This window comes from Rhinolophus ferrumequinum, chromosome 8 (genome assembly GCF_004115265.2).
Source record: "Rhinolophus ferrumequinum isolate MPI-CBG mRhiFer1 chromosome 8, mRhiFer1_v1.p, whole genome shotgun sequence".
Taxonomy (NCBI): Eukaryota; Metazoa; Chordata; class Mammalia; order Chiroptera; family Rhinolophidae; genus Rhinolophus; species Rhinolophus ferrumequinum.
Window position 1 is genome coordinate 51,953,220 of NC_046291.1, and position 24,251 is coordinate 51,977,470.

General features: G+C 39.4%; 1 protein-coding gene across 8 annotated transcripts in view; it reads right to left on the reverse strand.

Moving 5' to 3' along the window:
- Nucleotides 1-24,251, reverse strand: part of RAPGEF4 (Rap guanine nucleotide exchange factor 4) — a 278,945-nt gene that overhangs the window by 146,023 nt on the left and 108,671 nt on the right. The window contains exon 1 of one of the 8 annotated variants that reach the window (XM_033112748.1): nucleotides 23,314-23,567. The exons of 6 other annotated variants lie outside the window; for them this stretch is intronic. The gene's annotated coding sequence lies outside the window, so the exon portion shown is untranslated. Of the gene's footprint in view, nucleotides 1-23,313; nucleotides 23,568-24,251 lie in introns of those variants that run through there. One more of the 8 variants, XM_033112747.1, reaches the window with a different exon arrangement.

Genomic DNA, 24,251 nt, shown 5'->3' on the forward strand with positions numbered 1-24,251 from the left:
AAAACTTTATTTACAAAAGCAGGCAGCAATCTGGATTTGGTGCACAGGTCGTAGTTTTACAGTCCCTATCCCAGAACATAAGGGTATAAGGGTATAAGATTATAAGGGCAAATTGCAACCATACCACAGAAGTTCCTCTGGGCATTACAGAGATACTTAGGGAACTACTACTTTTTTTTTTTTTAAGTAAAAAAGTGAGATGATAAAGTTTGTACACTTAAAACGATAGCAGCATGGAATTTGTATGTTTTCACACCCTGTATTATGAAAATAAAAGGTATTATCTTTCTTTACTTCACTATACTCTGATTCCCTAAAATTAAATCTAGCTAAGGCATGCTTCCCCAAGAAAATATAAAAGTGGGACCTTTCTAATCATCTAGAAAATACTTTACACAGTACATCATGTCCTGCTAGGTCTAAAACACCTAGCCAAAATATAGTAAAACCTTTACATCTTTAGTAAAAGCACTGCCTATAAAGCCAGGAAACATTACAATGGAAGTAGGACTGTGATTTCTGTCTGATAAAGAGCTATAAGGAGGTGGGACTACATACTCATCTATAAGTCTGGGAAGGTTTTACTCGCTATGAATAGCACTGCCACACACACACATGCAAAATTCACAACGAAAGGGGCAAATAATAAGAAAGGACAAAGAGCAACATTTGCAGAAACTTTGTTCCAAGTCAGACAGCAAAAAATTTTTTATATTATGGCTGTTTTTGTCAGGGATTGTGTTGGATGCCAGGTTACAAGAGTGAGCAAGAAATTTTGCTCTCCAAGAGTTAGTTCACAGTCTAGAGGAAGGGTTGGCAAACTTTTTTGTAAAGATCTATTAATAGCAAATATCTGAGACTTTGCGATCTGTATGGTCTCTGTTGCAAATACTCAACTCTGGTTGCAGAGCAGTCATAGATAATACATAAATCAATGGCCATGCTCCAATAAAACTGTAATTGTTTGCAGATCCCTAGTCTAGAGAAAGAGAGACATTAAATACATCATTGAAAATAAGTTACATCATTGCAAATAATCAAAGCTCTATGAAGGAAAAGTACAGTCTAAGAACCACATGTTTGAATGACTGGACTAAGCTGGAAAGGTCCAAGAAGGCTCCTGGGAGGCTGGGGGTGAGGACAAGTGTGGGTAAAAAGAGAATGAGAAAGAACAACCCAGACAGAGGAACAGCAGTGCAGGGAAGCAGAGACAAGGGGGTGGGGGATGGAGAATGCAGAGAAGCCCCAGCGGAAGCATCTGGAAAACACTTTACATAGTACATCTCAGATGCAGCTGAAATGCAGAAGCATCCAGCCACTCACAGGCGCAGGCGCTAAGCTGATGCAGGGATCTTTGATTCTATTCTAAGGTAAGAGGAAACCACTTAAGGTTTGGAGCTCAGCAGGACTTGGCTGATTTGCATTTCTAACAGATTTAGAGGTGTTGGTGGCAAGAGGCCATGTGGGGAGAGCAGCTGGGAACCTAAACCGACAGATCAGGGGAAAATCCTACCTTAGTTTGGCTTCCACTGGAAACAGACCCTGAGACAAGGTCTTGGGTTCAGAGAGTATATTTGGGAGGTGATCTCAGAAGCACATACAGAAATGTGATAAAAAAAAAATATATATATATATATGGTGAATGTCTAAATAAAAAAAATCATTACAGTAAAAGACACATTGCAATCAATCCCCCTCAAAATACTCCCCGTCACTTCAAACACACTTATCCCAACATCCTTGCCACTTTCTGAAGCAGTTCTGGAAGTCCTCTTTTATGAGTGTCTTTACTTGCGCTGCCATGGTTGCCTCAATGTCCTGAATCAATTCAAATCGTTTTCCTTTCACAGTCCTTTTGACTTTGGGGAAGAACCAGATCCGGTGAATAAGGTGGATGAGGACACACTGCAATGTTTCTATTTGACAGAAATTGCCGTATACCAGAAGCGATGTGTGACATGGAGTGTTGTCATGATAGAGGATGAAGTAAAGATACTCACGAAAGAGGACTTCCAGAACTGCTTCAGAAAGTGGCAAGAACGATGGGATAAGGGTGTTCAAAGCGAGGGGGAGTATTTTGAGGGGGATTAATGGCAATGTATCTTTAACTGTAATGCATTTTTTTTTTAATTTAAACATTCACCATATCTTTTGATCACACCTCGTATAAAGAAGTGGGGAAAGTGAGGCAGGGAAGAGAGAGAAAAGCCGATTATGGGCGTATTAATGAATGGATTACTGCTGTGGGCAACTGGGGCTCTGTCCTGCTGGGCATCCACTGAGGAAGTGAGGAGAATGCACCTCCCCATGTTAGGAAGGATGATGAGGGCTGGGATGTTTCTCCACCAACCTTGCCCCTCATCGGTTGAACGTTGCCCAGGAGCTTTGAATCCCTGACACTTCTGAGCTAGCTTGCTCGTTGGATGTGAAGATCCCTCAGCACCAAAGAAAACTCTCAGACAGAAGTAGAGACACAGGTGTTTGAGGTGGGAAAGATGCCCAGCTGCAGGGGACAGGTCATCGCAACTACAAAAGAATTCAGAAATGGGCCAAAGGTATACAGAATTGGGTACCAAGCAGGGTTTGCTACCAATAACTTTTCAGTTTCATTAGAAAGTAGATAAGTCAAGAAAAACACAAACGATTTGTTTCCAAATTCTGTCAAAATGTCTATATTTCTCCCTTTTTATCAAAGATTGAAGACTGCTAAGCTGAAGTCTGTTTCATCTATAGTTTACCTGGCAAACTCATGCCATGTTCAAAATATTTAACAGATGAAACAGCAAAGGCACTGACCATTCGGAATGGACCTTGACCTTAAGAACTTTTTCAGGGCATACAGGTGTGGACCCGCTGAACACTAGCTCGGCCAGATTTTCTAAACATGCCGCGGCTAGGAGGGAGCAGACATGGCTTAAATGGAAGCACAGAAGTTCCACGTAAGGAGGAACGTTTCAATATCTACAGCTACACAAAACACGAATAAGAAATTACCGCCTGACACGGCATGACACAGCCAGAGGCAATCTCAGATGAGTTCCTTCAAGGAAGAGTGTATCTTCTGGGCAAACTCAGCACTGACATTGCAAACTTTAATCCAGGGCAGGTATGTAGGTTCCAATGCATGGAGCCTATGTACTGACTGCAAACACAGGTTTTCTAACCAATCTATCTCCCTGCTGCAAATGGGCAACAAAAGTGCTGGTTATCCAAATTACAGTCCAAGGTCAACGTGAGATTAAGGTCTTGTATCTGAAGGTAAAATACTTCAAATCATTTTCACGGCTTCCAACTTGGAGACACTGCTGTCAGAGTGGATTCCCAGCAAGGAATGGTTTCAGACATTTTAACAGCTCACTGCTGGCTCCCTGGTTATGGGGTAGAGTTACATGGGTATAGTAGAATTTAAACACTGTGATCACAGGTCACTGTTGTCACAAAATTGCTGTGGTGGCAGTTTAGTTACTAGAAGAAGTCTAATAGATACAGACAAAAATTGGTCTGGTACCACAGCTGCTGTCCCAACTCCATGAGTCCAAATTATTTCACTGACTATACATATATATCATTCCCCTTGTCTACTAAAAAACAACTCTTATCCATGGTTGGTTCTTTTCACTAACCTAAATATAAGTTAAGGAAGAACTTGATACTCTGGCCTTCTCCCACACTGTATTTTGCATCTCATTTTTACATTATCTTAAGTTCATTTGGGTTGGGCTTTCTGTGGTCCTGGGAAACACTCTTGAGACTATTCTGTGGCTTTAGTCCTCACTCAGACACTGCTAACTGGAGTAAGTTTCCAAACAAACCCACCTTTTCTGAAAACATCTCCTAGGAAAGTAAAACCATCTTCTGGGTAAACTTCCCCAGGTATATATACCCAGCAGACTTTTTCTTAATGCCAGGCCCTGCTTTCCTTCTTCTGTCAGATGTGTGACCAATGAGCTAGCTGGTCTTTCCTTTAAAAGTCTTCATCCATTTCTGACATGAGCGTTTTTGACCTCTGGGCAGAGCAGGTATATCCTTCAGGTTCTCAGGTTTGGGTTAGCTTCATTTTTTATTCATGGTAAACATGCTGTTGACATGTTAACCACCCTGTTTTAAAAGTGGCCTAGTCCTGGTCTCACCATGTGTTTGGTAATCTGCTATCCTGCCCCCACTCTACCCTTCCAAATCCGTGGATAATCAGATGTTAACAAGTTTAAAATTTAATGATATAACATGAGCAACAATTTGACTCGGAGCAGCTAAAAGCAGGAAAACAGCCTGATGCTCCAAGTAGCCAGCACTTCGGAATCCTTGGCTCTACTATGTCTCATAACAGCTACAATGATAATTATGATTGTAATGATGGTGATGATGGTAATATTTGCTCGCATCTTACAATTTGTAAAGCATTTCACGTATTATCTTAAAGTTTACTCAGCCTTACAATACAGATAGCTCTGTGATCCTTATTTTCTCGATGAAGAAACTGAGTCTCAGCGATGAGGTGACCTGCACAGCGCTAAGTGACTCCCACAGCTGTAAATTGCAGGACCAAGATATAAACACAGACCTTGAGATTCTAGATTCCATATGCTTCCCTTCTGTCACATGACCTCTTTCTTCCTCCTCTTCTGGCAGCTTCTCATAGTGAATTTTGAACAATCTGGCTGAAGCTAACCCTCCTTCTCTTTCAGATACATGAATTTTAGTCCTGGACATCTCTCTGAAGTTCCTGGACTCCATTAAACAGCAGAGTTAAACAGGACATAAGTGGGGCCCATTCACTGTATAATGAAGGCAAAACTGGGTCCATACTCAAGGAATTCATGATGTTAGCTAGCCCCAGAGGACATAGGACTGCAAAGAGGAATTCATGTCAGGTGGATACCCATAGAAGTTTAAGGAAATTAGGAAGAGAATATGAGGGAGACAATAAGTGGTAGTTAAAACAAATTCAAAATTGAGAAAAAGAACATTAGCTAAATAATCTCTTATCATTTCATATTGTGCACACCAGGGCAGAAAGTTAATCCAGAAATAAATTTAATATATTTGGGAATTTAACATAAATTTAGAAGAAAAATACGTGCTCTACTTAATTATCAATAGCCCCTATTAAAATCTATGAACACACCACATTTGCATTTAATGCTTTCCCATCTGCACGTACAAAAGAGCTGACTGGCAAATCTGTTAGGAAAAGGGATTTCTCCCCGTCTTAGCTCACTGATACGAAAGAATGGCATTTTTTATTACCCATTTCCTCATCTTCCTCCATTACTCATCAGACAGCAACTTCTCAACAGTTTTATATAAAACATTACTTTTTTACATACTTCATTTAAAGGCCACTGATGAATTTCTCTGGAAAGGCACGCATAGTGTTCTCTCTCAGTCCAAATTCAAGGAAGTACAATTAAAAAAAAAAACACCCAAAAACCTACAAACATGTGTTGGAGTAATACTAATGCTAATAGTAAAATTTTACCCTATATAATAACATAGCACTTCCACTTATATTAAAATGTACTATCGCATGGAAGCCCTGCTGACAATGGAGAGCCCGTCTTATTTTCCTTGTTAGAGAAGAAGAAACTGAATAGCTAATCTGGGACTGGAACCCAGCAGCACAGGCTGCCTCCTTCTGTTCAGAGGAAGGGCTAAGAAGCTCCAGCCCAATCCAAGGGCAGGATGCTGAATTCCAGTTAACACTGTAGAACAGAAAATAGAATAATAAAACTGCCTTGTGTATAGTAAGAATTAATCTGTCTTACAAATATGGGATATTGATGTCAAATAGGAGATAATTCAACCAATGCAGACATAGCAAACACTCATACACTTTATTCAGAGTGAGCCTATTAATGAGCCTCATCAAGTCACTCTTATTTACACACAATTAAAAGTTGCTTGGTTGTCTGACTCCCGAGAGGACCGCACACTAGAAAATTATAAAGGTCAGCGAAGGTCCCAAAAGCAGGCCATTGAGGGTAGTGAGAGATGACAGTTGATCATTTAGGAAAGTCAGATAGATGACATCAAAGAGCAGAGCAGCTGGGAAGCATGACAACAGCACACGCGTCTACCAGCTCAGGCAGTATTTCTGTGGTCTGCACAGGATAATAATGACTGCTCGTGATAATGTTCCCGAGTTAAAAATTAAAATGCTCGTTATATTGTTTCTGGTTTTAAAAGACATATTTCAAAATTAGTTAAGTAAGGAACACTTTGGTGTCTAAAGGGGTATTCAGAAACCTGGAACAACTAGACTGACTCATGTCTTGAAGGTCCTGGATCATAGTAATTGCTAATGATAACCAATGAATGAACCTGTCTATATGCCAGATCCTGCTGTTAAAGCTTTGCGTTAATTATCCCACTGTATCCTAACAAGCACCCATCAGGCAGATCATTTGGGCATCTCCATTTTATAGAAGAGGGAATTGAGGCACAGAGAGGTCAAGGAACTTGTCAAAGTCACTAGCTAGTAAGTGAAGGTATCAGGATTTGCACATCAGCTGTTCCCTCCGAAGCCAAAACACTGAACCAATCGGCCATACAGCTAAGATGTAACTGTACCAGTTCTTAACTGTTGTGCTTCTGGGTCTTTCTCTTATATCCCACCACAGGCAAACCCCCATTTTCAAATTTCTTTATAAATCAGTTGTTTGGTTTTGACTGTACACCATTCCTGCAAAAGTCTTTTCTTGAGTGTCAACTGTGTGTCAGGCACTGTATTGGGTGCTGGGGATAGAGAGATGAACAAGACCCAACTCCTGCCCTGAAGTAGCTAATAGGGTGAAAAGGGAGGCTGACATATCAACGATTAACTGCTGTACAGTGTGCACTTATGGAAGGTAACCTTGGTGTCAAGGGAGACGCGATGTCATGCCTGGTGGTTAAAAGCCTAGAGAAGTGCCTTTTATAGAGTGTGAGTTCTAATAAAACTATTAAAAACCCTGATCTCTGAGCCTCCCTAAGCTTCCCTGAGCTCTAAGTCCACCAAAGCCCTGGGGTCAGCCAGGAGGGATGTGGACAACAGGACCTGAGTAACATTTCATGTTTACCCATCTTTACTGACGGACAATTCAATTCCAGTCAGTAGTGGGTACATGCGTCCTCCGCTCTCTCCAATCTGCTGGTAAGTGGCTGCCATGGCAGGTCGTGTATAACGCCCACCTCATCTGCAGGCTATGCAGGTATGTTTCCTGAAAAGTATATGGAAAAAACCTCTCTCCTGCCTCATTATATAAATAGACCAACCACGACCAAACTAAAAAAAGGAAAAACTTCCATTACATCCACCTTTGGTTTCCTGAACAGTCTCTTTGGGAAGCAAGTCAGGGTGCTTTTCCCAGAAAGCTTAGCTGTAACTTTCCTATTTTTATATATGTTTAATGAATTATACAAATAATACAGTCTCATTATAAAATGTCAAAAGATTATAAGTATGCAGAGTAAAAAGTAATAATTCTACTTCACCTCCTCACTCCGATTTATCTTCCCCCTCTACTGTTAATAGTTTGGTATATGTAATTCCAGAACCTTGTGCACTTACTTTTATATCTATGTACCTATATGAATCCACAACTTTAGTTTCATTTTTAAAAATAAATGGAATCATATCAATATGTATTGTCCTGCAGCTCCCTGTTTTTGAATTAATGTGGCTCAGAGATCTTGCCATATCACTACATACAGATCTCCCTTAGCTTTTGAAATAGCTCCATAGGATTTTGAGTTATGGATGAATTATAATTCATTAAACCAGTCCTCTACTGATGAACATTTAGGGTTTTCCCAATGATTTGCTGTTACAAACAACACTGAACAGAAGACTCTTACACACGTGTCTTTGTGAACATGTGCCAGTATTTTGGAGGATAACTATCTAGACCTGGATATCTCTGTTCCAGATGGTGTGTGTATTTTAAATTTGTATAAATACTACCAAGTCAGCTGTAAAAAATGATTCGTATTTGCACCTCGGCCAAGAGTATGAGAATATCTGGTTCCCCACGGCCTCCTCAACACTGGATATTGATTAATTATTGCCATTTTTTTGAGAAATCTGATGGGTAAAGACAGTCTATCTAATTGTTTCAATTTATGTTTTTCTGACTGTGATATTTACATATTTATTCACCATCTATTGTTTCTTCTTTTGTCAATTACCTGTACATATAGTTTGCCCATTTTTCTAGCTAGTGGCCTTTCCTTGTGGGTTGATAAGATTCTTGATTTCCTTATTTTAGAGGAGAATGTAATGTATAAGACTTCTCATCCAGGCGACACAAACTTGGATGTCAACCACAGGTATAAACATACTGTGATCTGGAAAGTTGCCACGTGCCCCAGCTGCAGTTTTAGTCCTTCCTAAAAATGAACAGACTAGAAATAGGTCTCCCGCAGTTGGCGCATACAGAACTCTTCTGGATACAACCTTGGGAGGTAAGGGAAAAGGTGAAATTGCGAATGAGTCCATCAACAACCATTAGCATTATACTTTGTGGGTGAGTGGGACAAAGAGAAAAGAAAATGACGGGGGAGGAAACCTTGTCCACAGATAAGGAGTTTGGGCAGGAAGGACCTGGACAAACAGGACGGAGGGAAAATAGACCCACCGTCACTTCCCCACCTCTGGCTTTGTGTTACCACCTCTCTTTCCTTAGGCTTTGTTTTCCACACAAGGTGGGTGTAGAACTAATTCATTCAAGTGCAGATTCTAATGCAAAGAGCCCTAACTTCAGTAATTTGTTCTAACAGATTCAAAGCCTGACTCCCACAGCAAATTAGTAATGCTGGCTGAGTCACGGAGGGGTCACAGACAAAGTTTCTTAGAATCTATCTGCCTCTATTTTTAGGACTCATCTTAGCGAGAACAAAAATTAATGAGGATCTACTCATATTGCAGATTCTTAGTATGTTTGGAATCACACAGCACCATCTTTTCAAGTAATTATATACACTGCTCTCTCAAGGCAGAAGGTCCCTCATATCTAGTCCCCTCCAGAGGCTTAAGAGCAGTAATGAAGAAAGGGTTTCTGACCATTGCTTGGCTGGGTGCGTCCCAGGGTGCAGGCAGGGAGGGCAGAAGGGAGAGGTTCTTTTATCTGAGAGGTCAGCCCCAGGTGTGTGAGGGGGTTAGGTCTGGTTGGTGCCATCACCCAGCAAGGTGCGAAAAGAAGCCCGGAAGAACAACGCTTGGCTGGAGCAGGGAACAGCTCATCATGCAGGTCTTAGGCTGGACTTAAAACTCTTTAAAAACTCAGTGGGAACAACAAAGGAATCGTTATCTAAATCACTGCATTTGTACATATCTTTAGTTTGTGCTAAATGATGACATGTTACTGTTGGATTAGGAAAGAGAGGGCAGCAGCTGAAGGGTCAAGGAGGAAAGACTTGGAGCTGTTCTGATATTTTCTACAAATATAGTCTCAAGGCTATGCCAAGGTTGTAACAAATAAATGACCGCTGAGAAGTCTTGGCTTCCAAAATAGTTTATAATAAACGCTCACATATTTTAATTGTAATCTTATCGGCACATGTATGCACATACACAGTGGGTATCCCTCTGAACCAAGGTTTCAGGAGGAAATATGAGAATGCTTTAAGACAAGATGAAAATAGGATGAATTGGAAAGGGTTCTTAGGACTTTCCCAATGCCCATTCTTAAATATCAGCCATCTTTCTCTCGTCTGGCCGTAGAGGATGCAACCAGAGACACACTGCATTCACTGTGAGAAATTATTGGAATTGGTATTCAATGACTTAAAGTAGCATCATCAATTAAAGAGCCCAATTCCCTCGCCTGAGCCACTGGTGTATTACAGCAATCAATTGCATTTGACTAATGTACCCTAGTAGCGGGCATTCAATAACTGTGTTCCAGTCAGTCTGAACTGTTCATAGACAAAGAGAGCCTGCGTGAGGTGGGGTTTGCAACACCACTGCTGCTTGTGAAGTTGGAGGGAAAAGTATTTGCTCAGCTTTTCATCCTCTCGGACAAGATTTCAAAAATACAGCACCTCACTCATGGAGGAAGGAGGACATGTTTGGTGAATTAACAGCTTTTATGAGTGTGTGCATGACAGTATGGCGGCACCAGAACCCCAGCGTAAGAATTCAATAGTAAATGCAACCAGAGCTTCGCAACTGGCAGGCTATCCAGTTGGCTTCAAAAATTCCTTATCCTGAACGTTGTAAATTATGAAAATAGGCATAACAATGCTGCTAGACTACTCACCATAAGTCAGTCAGTCATATGTTTTAAAAAAGAATACTACTATTGCACATAGAAGCCTCTGGAGAGTTTTGTTAACAGGTGCTGAAAGTACCAGTAAAAACCATTAACAAATGCATTGGATAGAAAGAATAAGGTTGAAACAATATGGTACTCTACACATTAAAGAGAAAGAGCTGACTCCAGGAGAGAATGAAGCAAGTTTGGAAACTGAGATACAATAATAGGTACTCTCATTATCCAGTTTTCTCAAAAATGGGACTTAGATAGAGACGTTCTATTATCTTTTTTTTAAAGACCAATATGGTTCTTTATTTTTTTAGCAGCTGTATTTGATTTCATTTTATATTTCTAATTTTCTTTTTTATTAAATTTATTGGGGTGACATTGGTTAATACGATTATATAGGTTTCAAGCGTACAATTCTATAATACATTATCTGTATTTTGCATTGTGTGTTCACCACCCAAAGTTCAATAACCTTCCATCACCATACATTTGACCCTCTTTACCTTTTTCTACCTCCCCTCTTCCACCCTTTCCCTCCGATAACCACTAAACTGTTGCCTGTGTCTATGAGTTTTTATGTTTGTTTGTTGTCTATTATCTTTTAATACCACATCAAAAGCAGGTGATATATCATGAGAAGAATGCTGGACCCAGCATGAAAAGATCTGAACCTGGGCTCCACTACTTCCTTGCTCTGTGACTTGAAGCAAGTTGGTTCTTTGCTCTGAACCTTGGCTTTTTTATTCACAAAATCATAAACAGACAATAACCAACTGCCACCTAGCACTACTGGAAAGATTAAACAGTCTTAATGTACTCTTAGTCTTAAATGTAAGAGTAAATTGGAAAGTGCCTAAAATATACTAGGTTCTCAATGAATGTTTTTTTGAACCTGAAGGACTTACCCTATTTTTAACATATATTTGCCTAGAATGTTCATCTGCTTATGATAATGCTGTCATCTCAAAATACTGTCACAACTCCCCTTCACAATTACCTTCCATATCAAAAACTATTAGTTTCTTCTTTTTCTCAAAATGCATACCTACCCCTTTTAGTGAGGTCTAGGAAACGGGGACCTTATTTCCACTTTACTGAAAGCACAGGCACGGAGGGGTTAAGTGATTTACTCAAGGATGTAAAATAGGTCAGAAGCTGAGCTAAATCATCCAGGCTTGTGCCTCGCCCTCCACTAGACTCCACCTCACCCTGGACTCGAGGAGGCATTTCTCTGAGTCTTGAAAAGACATTTTCTATGATTGCCACATTTCACTTGAGTCAGCTCTCTCATCAGTAGACAGCATGCCAACAGCCATCAAAACACTCTGCTGAGAGCCTCTGCACCTCAAAAATCAGGGAAAATGGAAGGCGAGTGAATTCCCAAGTTTCCCTTTTGGGCAACTTTCTGAACCCATTCTGAAGTCACCTGAATAAGAAAGTCTTGATATTCATGCCTCTCATTCCTGCCTGATTAGCAGGGTTTCAGATATCATACAGTCTAGTTGGATAATGATGAAGCCCTATAGAGAGAAGTAACTCTCTTTTTTCCGCTGCTAGAAAATATATGTGACAGAATTAAAAGCAGTGGGCTATGAGAAAAGCCACACTTAAGTAGGTTATCTGAATCTTTAAGCAGGCAAGTGGTGTTAAATTTTCTTAATTCTAATAGAAATGAATATACAAGTTTTATACCAAATTTTAAAAGTGAGTAAAAGGTGCATATTTCAAGACATTTCGAAAGTTTTGATCAAAACCTAAATAATCCCAAGCTGCTGATTTCATTCGCATAATTCCTGGTCTACAGTCAGTTAGATAGCTTTACATAGGATTTTTGATAAACTTAAATCTCAACTTATAGATAGAATGAAATCATTAAGGCATTTTAGGAATAAGAAATAGGCATAAAGGTACATCTCCTCACCCGGCTATATCCACGCATACGGCAGCTGGTGATATTCATGATCATTCTAGGACAGTTGATAGCAGCTGAAACGAGCCATTACCACCTAGAATTAATTACATGGGCTTCAGAACTTTGTTACCGAAGCCATAGCTCCATCTTGGGGCTCGTCTGCAAGGTTGTGGCCTCTCATAAACAGGAATAGAAAAACAAATCCTGACATAAAAGGACACAGGCCGCAGCTGCTTAAGAGGGATAAAAGGCTTAAGGGTTGAGCTGGCATTATTTCTCTCTCCCATGAAGCATAAAAGTCTCCACAAGTTTAACTGGACCCTCATTCCTGAAAAAGACATGGTGGACGACTTCTCCAAACTGGGAATTGGCCTGACTAAATAGGTAGATGCATAAGATATGATATATCGTATATGTATATGTATATATCATATATAATACAATATATATCATACATACATATGAGGTCTGTCAATAAAGTTTGTAAACTTGTTGCACCAATGTCACTAACGTTTTTTTGATATCAGAGGGATTATTCATTATGAATTTGTACCAACTGGACAAACAGTTAACCAAGTTTACTATTTGGAAGGGCTAAAAAGGCTGCATGAAAAAGTTAGACGACCTGAACTTTCGCCAACAATTCATGGCTCTTGCATCACGACAATGCACCAGCTCACAAGGCACTGTCTGTGAGGGAGTTTTCAGTCAGTAAACAAGTTACTGTGTTGGAACCCCATCCCTACTCACCTGATCTGGCCCCCAATGACTTCTTTCTTTACTCAAGCATAAAGCAAATATTGAAAGAAAGACATTTTGATGACATTCAGGACATCAAGGGTAATATGATGACAGCTCTGATGGCCATTCCAGAAAAAGAGTTCCAAAATTGTTTTGAAAGGTGGACTAGGCGCTGGCATCGGTGCATAGCTTCCCAAGGGGAATACTTCAAAGGTGACTGTAGTGATATTCAGCAATGAGGTATGTAGCACTTTTTCTAGGATGAGTTCGCGAACTTAATTGTCTGACGGGTATATACCTATATATCATATCTTGTAGATGAATAAAATAAGTATATATTTTATATGTATAGTATAAAATATGTATATATCTGATATGCATATATCATATATAATACAGTATATAATATCTTATACATATACATATATCTCATATCCTGTATAAAATATGTATATATCTTATATGCATATATATACATCATCTATATGTAATACAGTACAGTGTACAGGGTGATGATGTGAAATATATTCCTACTATGGGTTACCATAAAAAAGGCTTGGAAAGCAGTGCACTTGATCCCCTAAATCCCTCCGCTGGGCAATCTGCAGGCAAAAGCTACAGTAACTGTACAGCAGTGCCAAAGCGGAGGGAAGTGAGGCGAGGAGAGAGGGAAGTGGGATTCAGGAATGAGGAGGTAACTCGGGCGATGCAGCACACCCAGGATGCCAGGGTTGCCAGCAAGTGCTCCTAGTTGGAGTTGCACACTCCTTGGGAGTGGGGAGTTCACCTTTAGGGTATCCCCCACTATTAGGCACCTCTGATTTCCACTGCATTGTCTCCATGGAGAGTGTCAGTAACAGCATCTGTGGCTCACAGGAGAAGACATTTTCCATGTCCATTTCGTATTTTACATTGTCTGAGCTCAGGCTTCTGGACTTCAACTTAGATATCAGATACAATGCTTGCCCTCCAGATGTCTAGATCAGACTGAGCAGAAGAACAAGTGAATGCTTGTTCAGTAATAGAAATATAATTATATTAGGCTGAACGTACGAAACTGCCATTTTTATAGGTCAAAAGTGGCTAAAGATCAGCAATTTTGTGTAGTTCAACTTAATAAAAATCAGCAAAATACTGTGAAGGTCTAAATGGCTTTGAGATTGGGCTGAAAAACCTGAAGATCAAGTCAAGTTGTTTTGAATACACTTCTTACCCCCATATTCCACACAGAACAACATTAGTGAAGATACCTAAATATCAGAACCAATTTTCTATGATTCACAATACAACAAAATCTAGCATTAACCCTACTCAAGATGTTGGATTTCCTTTGCTTTCCACTATTTTTCCTCAAAAAACAGGTATAAAATTACTCACAGGGAAAGAACTTTTAACAAAAAGATCTTCAAATTTTCATTTGAGAAGTTCAAAATCGTATGCATTAAGTTTTTATTTTTCCCCTTAAAAAATGAGTCGCTATTCAGCAAGAACATGATACATAAGAATTTCTCATGCCTCAGGTTTTATTCCCATGATAAACTTTCTATGCGAATAGAATTTAATTGTTTATGAAGAATTTTCCCATGTTAGCCCTCCTAACAACCCCATGAGGTAAGGATGACTATTCATATTTTACAGACAAGGAAATGAACGTTCTAGAGATTCACTCAAAGGGGAGGAAAGCCAATTTTCTTTTTTAACTTAAACTTTGGATTCTGACTAAGATTCTGGTTGGCTTCAGATTCTGTACCAGAGCACGTATGAAGCACCCACAAGATTCCAGGCTCTTGCTTGGGTGTTTTTCCTTGTGTTACTTTTTATCTTTTGGCAAGCAGTTATCAGGAAGTCAAGCTTTTCTAAAGTATGCAAAAACTTAGGAGTCATGATATTCATTTGGGTCAAAAGCAGATACCTCTGCTTGTAAAAAAAAAATTATCTAAAGAACTGTTCCTCTTCATGTAGGCCACTCTACTTTAAGCTCTTCCAAGTGTCATTCATGGAAAAGAATGACGGATGAGATCTAGGTTGTGCCACTTAAATGTCCTGCGTAGCCCCACGTTGAAGAGGCATTTTGGGGATTTTATAAACAAAGGATCCAAAACCTCCTGTCCCTTCTATAGTACACGACTCAAGCAAAGAAAAACTTTTCCCACAATAGCTATGGACAATATAAAATGACAATATTGAGCTCTTGTGTTAATGAAAGAAAGTGCCTTTTGAAGAAGCTTTCTTGGGTGTACACTTTACATCATCAAAAATCTGTCTTGCTCACTGCTCTAAAGATTATGCCTAGAATAATGCCTGGCACACAGCAGGAGTCAGTGAATGAATGAATGAATACAAGCAAATGAATAAAACTTAAAGGTACACAGGGTAACTGAAGCCGATCCCTCTGAGACTGAGGATCATCTCAAAAAACAAAGATTCTATAACCCCTCTTTACACCTGAAATAAATTAGTTGGCTAATATTATGAGCTGGAGAACACTAAGTTTGCTATGCCTCAAAAATCACAAAATAAAAGACAGATCTCAGTTTTATGCCATGAAATGATTGACTAGGTGCAGGATGAGAGCCTCTCTTATTCAAACTTAGGACTAGCTCTAAACTGTTGTATGGATTTGGCAACAAGGTTCTCCAGCCATCTACCTTCCGATTTCTGAACAAACATCAGAAACTCCTGTGGAGGGTCACAGTTAGTTCTAAAGGCAAAATGACATACGTAAATGATTGCAGCATTGCTCAGATCTCCAGAAGAATTGCCATCCTTACCAGAAGCCTAGAATGGACTGAATTCCACAGGACTCATTTTGCAACCTTGCAAAGCTTTGCTGGAAACAGTAAGTGGTAGAGACAAGTTGCTTATCTTGGTAGCTCTACATGTCACTCCACTGCAGAGAGAGCTGAAGCTGCTGATGGATCTGCCTTGACATACTATTTTGGAAAGACCATGTCAACAGATCTGTCCTTCTACAGTACTCCAAATATGACTTAATAGAAACTTCTAATTGTTCCACCACTGAATTTTAGAATTTCGGGTTTTGTTTAAGAGTTCAAAGCACTTTCGACATTCTCCTAGAAGAAGAAAAACTGCAGAACCTGATTTAGTTAAGAAGAAGCTGGAACTATAACTGTCCTCTGAATTAACAAGGAAGGGTCAGCTTCAGACAAGTAGCTGCCTCCCTTGTTTGGATATCTGTGCAAGAGGCACACTTTGAAAGAAGGCATGAGCACAGTTAATGAGAGAGAATTATAAACAAGGTTCTTCCCCCGTTCTGGAGGTTCCTTTCCTACCCCTATGTTTTCTCTTATTAAAATTTAGAATGAAAAAGTAGAGATGGTCTGTGCTATATAAGAGCATATTATTATGCAGTCCACTCTAATTCCACAAAATGAAATACAAGACTTGTGTTTCCAGAAGCACTGGGATGTCAAAACAAATTTCAAGTTCTCTGTGGATTGCAAATGAACCTTGAAGCAAAGGCCTTTTGTTCAGTTAAGCACTATCATTAAGGATATGAGTTGTGTGAATAATATTGATCAAAAAAGTTTAATTCATGCTTTTATTATTCCAGAGATTGATTACTGGGGTGTTGTTTTGTTAGGTGGTCCAATAATCTGTTCATTTGATTCCAATCTGTTCGAAATGTAATTGCATGCCTGGGTGACAAGAGCTCAACAACTGAAGCATGTCACACATTCTCTAGTTTCTCTGTTATTGATTAATAGTTAAAATTTGGATTAACTTAAGTATGACATGATTTGAATATATGAAACATATTCCACTGTATTTTTATCTTGAAAGTTCAAATATTCTCCATATTCTCCAACAAAAAATGGCTTTAAGGATGTTAAGTAAGCAATGTAAACATTTATTTTTCTGACCAAAATCACTAGATTTCTTCCGTGTCACATGAAACCTTTCCAAAATGTACCTGGAGCTCAAAGGTTCAAAACAATTTCTTAAACGCTACCCCCTTCACTTTTATAGATTGGCCCAGAGGAACATTAGTTTGTGCCTACTTGATCAGGATGAAACTGGACAATGCCAATAGATTTAGTTCTCTCACCACAATTTATTATAAAGACCCAACAAATAGCCATACCCTCACTCATAAATCCATTTACTCAAAGTACTGAAAAATTAGAATTTTCCAATCATGACTAGTTTAAAGTGATATAGGCATATTCAGGTGATAAAGAATGTTTCAATAAGCGAAGAAGTTATTGTGGACCTTCATGTTTAGGTTCAAGACTCTTTTCTCTTTGGAAGATTCATTGGATCACAAGTAAAACTAAGTTGTTGACCTTTTACTCCACCCCCTCCCCCACATTACCTCAGGATCATTCAATTGCCCCCAGGATGCAAAAATACCTGAAGGAAACAAAGAAGTCAATGGAGTGTCTACATAGATATTTTTTAATCCAAAGCACAGAAAGTCAAACCATTTACTAATAACCAACTTTGGGACAGAAAAGGCTTTTGAGTTTCAAATCTTTGGTTTCATTAGAAGGGCAAATTCCATGAAGTTCATGCTATAAACAGTAGAGTAAGGAAGAATGCAGAAGGTTTAAGAGTTAGTGTTTCAGCCCCCAACAGATCAGTACAACATAATGGGGAGTGGAGAGGGACACTGTTTGAAGGAGGGTTTCCGGGAAAGAAGAGCAATTCAGCAAACTTTTAGAAGGGGAGAGCAAGCTAGAACAGTAGATAAAAGTGAGGAAGATGAAGGTTTTGGTTTGTCCTATTTTTTAAAGATCAGAGTGGTTGGAGCCCATTTACACTCTGATGAGAAAAATCCACTAGAGATGGAAAGCTGAAAGATAAAGGAAATAGAAGAAACTGTGCATAAAGTAGACACCCCAAGAAGATGGGAGTGAATGGGGTGCAGAACATAGCTGAAGGAATCAGAAGAGGAAAACCTCTTTTATTTTAACCTGAGCAAAGATGGAATGGATGAACACAAATGGCCAATTAACCACAACAACAACAACAACAACAACAAATACACACACACACACACACACACACATATACACACATATATTTAAAGTTTGTATTTAACTTTTAAATTGGATTTAATTTTATTTAATTTAGATGGAATATTATATATTAAATAACCAATATTTGCAACGCCTTCCTCCTTTTATTCAGAAAAAGGATCATTTGCTTGCTGACTTGTGCTGCCTCAGGAAAGTGCTGGGAGAAAAAGGTAAACACCAAGGTGGACTAGTTTGTTCTACCTATGAAGGAGAGAAAGAAGACAGAGGTAAGAAGAAAAAGTGAATAGTATGGAGGCAGGGGAGGAGGATAGAGAAAGAGAATAAACTGATAGCTGCCATGAAGAGCCAGACTTCGGAGAGAAAGGTGTGGGAAGACGATTTTTAGGAAATTTGGCTATGTGTTATTAGATTAGTCCCCTTCTTGGTCTTGGTTGACTCCTCAAGAAACTTTCAGTAAAAGCTTTCTGGAGTCAGATTTGACTTTGACTACGTTGAACTGTCCTCAAGGCAATTGGTTTTATTCAGGTTATACAGATAACAGATTTGGTGGCAGGAAGCTGAAATCTTGCATGGTAAGAGGTAAGGGTGTCTGCTGAAGGTGAGAAGGGAGGTGGTTTGGTCAAAGATTTGAGAAAAGTGGGAAAGTCTTCATATAGGTTTCGGGGAGACTGGCAGAAGTATATCAGGAAAACATAAGGATTGCTGAGCTATAATGAGAGTCCAGTTGAGACTGGAGGTCACAAATCCATCACAGCATCAACCTGGACAGTGGAATGACTTTCTCTAGCCATGCTTAGCAGTCTAGTTGGAGACAGGAGAAAGCACACAATTAGACTGATTAAGGGTTCGTATATGGCTTGGTAGGTGCCAAGAGCAGGCATGGGTCTGCTTTGTTCATTTCTAAACACCCAAAACAATAATGCCTGAAAATAAGAATCACTCAATAAATCTTTACCATATGGATAACTGGGAGAACTGAAGAGAGAGTGGTTGAAGTGACAGTCTGTGGTATCCAAACTGTATAGGGAAGAAAATGAAGATAAGAGGGGGGGCTACTGGGGGAAACTAGAGGGGACCAAAGGTTCCGAGTAGATTACCCAGGCCTGCCCGTCAGGGAGCAGCATCACCACTCAAGAGTCAATTTCTCTGAGTCTTAAGCACCCCTGCTTTCTTAGTTTATAAGGATATGGGCTCATACAGGGAGCTATTAGGCCCATATCCTTGCATCTTATTTCTTACTCAAGAGCAGCATGCACATTCTTATATATTCCTCTGTTCAATGTTCAGAATTCCTATAATTTCCCTTCATGAAATATCCTTCTCACTCATTCTTTAAACTCGTGCTTTCCTTCGCGCTTTTGACTTTGCTCCAGAAGGCCTCCCTTTCTCTCTCTCTCTCTCTCTCTCTCTCTCTCTCTCCTCTCTCTCTCTCTCTCCTCTCTCTCTCACCACACACACACACACTTTTCTCTCACCCTCATTCCCTTTTCTTTTTAATTTGTGAAAACAATCCTGGTCATGGCAGATATCAGTAAAGGTAAAATTCATGACATGCCTGAAATAAGGATAAGGAAATCCATACATTTCAAAATTAAAAAAAAAACCCCGCAAAGTCCCATAAAGTCAGTGAAAGTGGACACAAATTTTAAAATAGCCACAGCCCCTACCATCTTGTAATTAACCTGCATTTCCCCAAGCATTAGCATTCAAAACATTTTCCATTCTTGTGGTTAACGCTTATATTTTAATTCTTAACATAGAAAGGCCTTTTGCTATGAATTTTTTATTGCAAATGTACATGCTTTCTGCCATAGGATGAGTTGAGTAGACTTTTAAATAGTAGCTCAAAGATGTTTACAACATTGTTTCTATAAAGGATATGCAAATGAGCTTCTGAACCACAATCTATTTGTCAGTTGCGGGTTTGATATAGTTTTGATTCCTGCTTGAATTTCCCGAAAAATCCCAATAAGTTATTTAAGGAATAACAGTTGCCAAACTTTCTGACAAGTCATAATGAATAGTTAAGTTCTGAAAGGTCAACCAATCATCTTTGGCTCCCATCTCCTCTTTAAAACCAAGCTATTTTGAGAATTTCTATTCCTCATGCTCTTTTTCTTCCCAACCCTGACACTATTTGTATCCCTTCAGTGGCATTTTTTTTTTTAACTCAGGAAAACTTAAATAAGCTCCAAGATTGCAAAAGAGCCTTATTATTTGATGATTGTGGGTCTTGTCTGGGAAAAAATCCAAACATAGATTTGCCATTTTAAGCAATTCCTTTGAATTCTCACTCTATTGTCAACAATAGTCTTATATTATTGGTTTATTATTGATTTTTTTTCTTTCCCTTTACATAAGTTAACTAGGTACTCCAGCTTCCTCTTCTCTCTTCTTATGCTTTCTTAGTTTATAAGTCTCTGAAGGATTGTATTGTTTTAACTTTTTAGGTTTTGGAGAACACACCACACACACACACACACACACACACACACACACACACACACACACACATATCACACCTTGCTGTTATTACAAACTCATAATCTTTTCCCTCAGCACCATGACTATTTCTTCTTTATAATCTCCCTTCTTCTTCACCCTACTTTAATATAATCAGTTGCCACATTCTGTCAATTTTCCCTTTAAAGCATTATTTCAGATTCATCCTTTTCTCCATGTTCCCACTGGCACCAGCCTGTCTCACGTCACACTCTCACTAACCGTTCTGTTCCCCCCTTCTGGCCAGCTTTCCTGCCACCCCTGCTCATTCTCTCCCCACTCTCAACCCCCATGACTTATAACACACTCAATCCTATAGTAAATTATCCTGCTTATCTCCTGTGTGGGCAGGAAAGCACCTCCCATGCATTAGGCACATCTCCCTTAATTCTCACAATCCTACATGATGAGTGTTACTTTTCTTCATTTCACACATGAGGAAACTAACCCTCGCAGAGGTTAAGTATTTTTTCCAAAATCCCCTAACTTGTAAGTTAAGTCACTGGCCCTCAGATCTGAAAAGAGAAAATAAAAAAATAAAGCATTTGTATAAAAAAGAATCGATATTTAATCTCCTTAAAATCAAGGAACTAGACAGACTTACAATCATTACCATATCAAGGGCAATGATTTTCAAGACATGGGATTTATACAAGGGAAGTATGACTCCAAGTGTCTGCTCTCAAAGAGTTCATAATCTAGTTGATTAGAGTATGTATCTAGAACATGCTGGATATGGATTATGTGCTAAATAAATACTTGCTCAAGCTAGGACCAGGGAATGGAAGAAGAGTCCTTGCTACGCTCTCATTTTGGCTTGCCACTAATTGCATTGTTAAATCATAGGACACTTCTTAACGTACAGTGCTCTCTCTTGCACTTCCTCCTGACCCAGCCCCAAAGACTATCAGGACAATACACTGTTAGGAAAAAAAGATGTTGAGATTACTGGGCTGCCTTCCAACCCACAGGCCTATTTATTTTTTCCTAACTACCAGATAATTATTGCTAGATATTATTATGGGATTTTTCCATATGTCCTTTAGTTAGGACAGTGATGACCCAATGCAGCCTTTTAATGTACTCTGGTCTCATGACCGCTTACCTCATTCTACAACTTTGTCTTTGGTTTTTATTTTTATGATTATTCAAACTTCTCATTGACGAATCAATACCTCATTTGGCACTGCTCTGTTTACTAAATACCTCAACAAAGACTCCTTGGAAAGGGTCCTTTTTTTGCTTGCAATGGGCTCATTTGAAACAAGTTCTTGCTATGTTCATCATTTTGGTAAACAAGGACAAGTTCAAGGAAATTAGAGGCCAAACTTGACAGAGCACTGGGTGCAGCTGCTGGCCCAGCTGTGCAATGATTTTCAACTGGTCCATTACCTCCAAAACTCAACTATTCAGCACAGCCTTCCCTAGTCCAGCACTCCTGTCGGTCTAATATATTTGGCAACAGCCATTATTTCAGAAACGAATGTTCATGTGTATTTATAGCAGATCGCATGCCTGCTCTATCAACAATTAAAGAGATTAGGATTCAGCAGACATCGTCCTCTAATTAGGACAAGATGGAAGACACAGTACATAGAAGGCTGCAATTTGGTCAAGGTTTAGCCTTTCCTAATAAGATTGCCATGCTTCTTTGCATCAGTCAAACATCCACTCTCTCCAGGGCCACCTCACTCCCTGTGAAGCATTCACTTCCTGTGTCTGTCCCCTGGAATTTTCAGTCGGGGGATTCTATTTGCAGTGAACCCTTCAAGTGTCCCCTTCTTCCCTCCCTCACACCGCACTATAGGCTCACTGGACTGTTTTAAGGCTCCTTTGAAATAACATGTAGACAGCACCAGGTGGCCGCTAATTTCACTCAGTGACGGCCCTTCCCCTGGAGCCCTGGAGTATGTTACAGGCTCACCCTTATGTAGTCTCTCCTCTGAACAAAAGCCTGAACTCGGTGTCTGGGCCATAAATTCCATCTTGCCTCGCTCTTGTCCATGCATTATTTAAGCAATCTTCTCCATGAGCCGGCATGAGAATTTCCCTCACAGTAACAATCAGCAGGCGCTTTGCGCGCTGTTCGAACTGGAAATGTAGGATATCTCAGAGAGTTCCACCCATCCCATTCACAGTCTTGATAATGAAATATGATAATCTAATTTGGTAAAAATAAACTGTGAAATCAGAGATTTGAGGCAAAAAACTTTGAAGATGCAATTCAGACGAGCAATCAATGCTTATTCAGTTTCTGTACCATCTCAGCTTTCTCCCTGTGCAGATGCTTAAGTGATGCTAAATTAAATAATTGACAAAATTTTAAAACTGCTGGGAATTACCATCTGTACTTAATTTTGGAATATAAAAAGGTCCATAGAAAACAGCCTTTATGATTATTTTGTCTAATAACAGATATGAAACAATACAAACATCCCAGTCATAAAATATAATGTGTTTCAAGCAGTCTGGCTTACATATTCAAACAGTGTTCCATTTCAAAACAAAAGACCACAGGAGGAGTGAAATGCTGGGTTACCAATACATTTTTTTTTTTTTTAATGAATGGCAAAAAAAAAAATTAAAAAACCGGAGCTTTTAGTTTAAAATCTACCCTTCTATCCCTCACCTCCCCACAAAACAAAAACCAGAAAAACAAAACTCACCCACAGCCAGTCCTACAGACATTAATGAGAACCATCACTTTTCCACATTTCTCTCCTGGATAAACACTGAGTTAAACTGTCTTCTTTTAAGAACTTTTATTAGGTTGATATTACATTTATACAAAATGAAGCCTACAACTGTAAACAAACATGCTTGAAGCTTCCATGAAAACACAGAAAGAGAAACGAGCTCCCAGCGTGGGAACACACTGGTAAATATGTGGATAAAATAAGCTGAAACTTACACCAGACACTTCTCCCAGGTCCAGCACGGCAGTAGCCCTAAAGGTACATTCTAGTGTTTTTTAATCCATGTTCTGCTCTTCTCACTGATGGGACTACTCAGGCACATGGTCAAGTTGCAATCAGCTTCTCCCTCAGTGATGTATGAGAGCTGGGCTGATTTATCTTGTCTTTCTGCAGCATATTAGCACTAATGTTTCTGCGTATGCATCCTACCTTTCTTTAGCTGGAGCTCCGGCTTTATCATTGGTAATCTAAATTAAAGAGCCAGCGAACAGAGCAGGGTTGTTGTCCCCCACCCCTCGCGGTTTTCCATGAAACAATTGCCAGGCAGTCATTCCCAGACAAGGATTCCACTGTTTATGCTGTTGAGCCTCCCCTTCAATATCCCATTGAGACTGGAAGTCAGTCGCCAAAGGATAGGTCCAGCGAGACTGCCTTAGTTCAAAGGTCTATTTATGATTTATTCTCTAAAACGGTACAGTTGGCCTCAGGAAATACTAGAGAGAGCTGTCACTTGACAGTTTTGCAGCCCAGAATACAGAATTGACACTATTTACAAAAACAGAGTAACTTGATATTCTACTGACTGCTCTGGGTGCAGTGTACCTTTCTGTAGCATTTTTTTCTGAGAAATCTCTTCCTTTGTCTACCCAGGTTCGTTTTGCCTATGAGAGCTTAAATGTTTGTTTTGATGAGAACTAGGAGTGCTATGATTTTTAGCAAGTTGCGAAGAAGCACAAAACCCCATTCCTGTAGAAATTGGGGGGAATCAATCAAACAAATCATTGTTAACCTTGTTGTAACCTATCAACAAACAGCACTGAAGGAAGGGCAAAAGGATTTATTTAATTCAGGAGTTGTCATCTCCTTTCTTGAAGACACGTTTAACATTTTCTCCATCTCCACAAATATTTGAGAAAAGGAAACATCAGTGTAC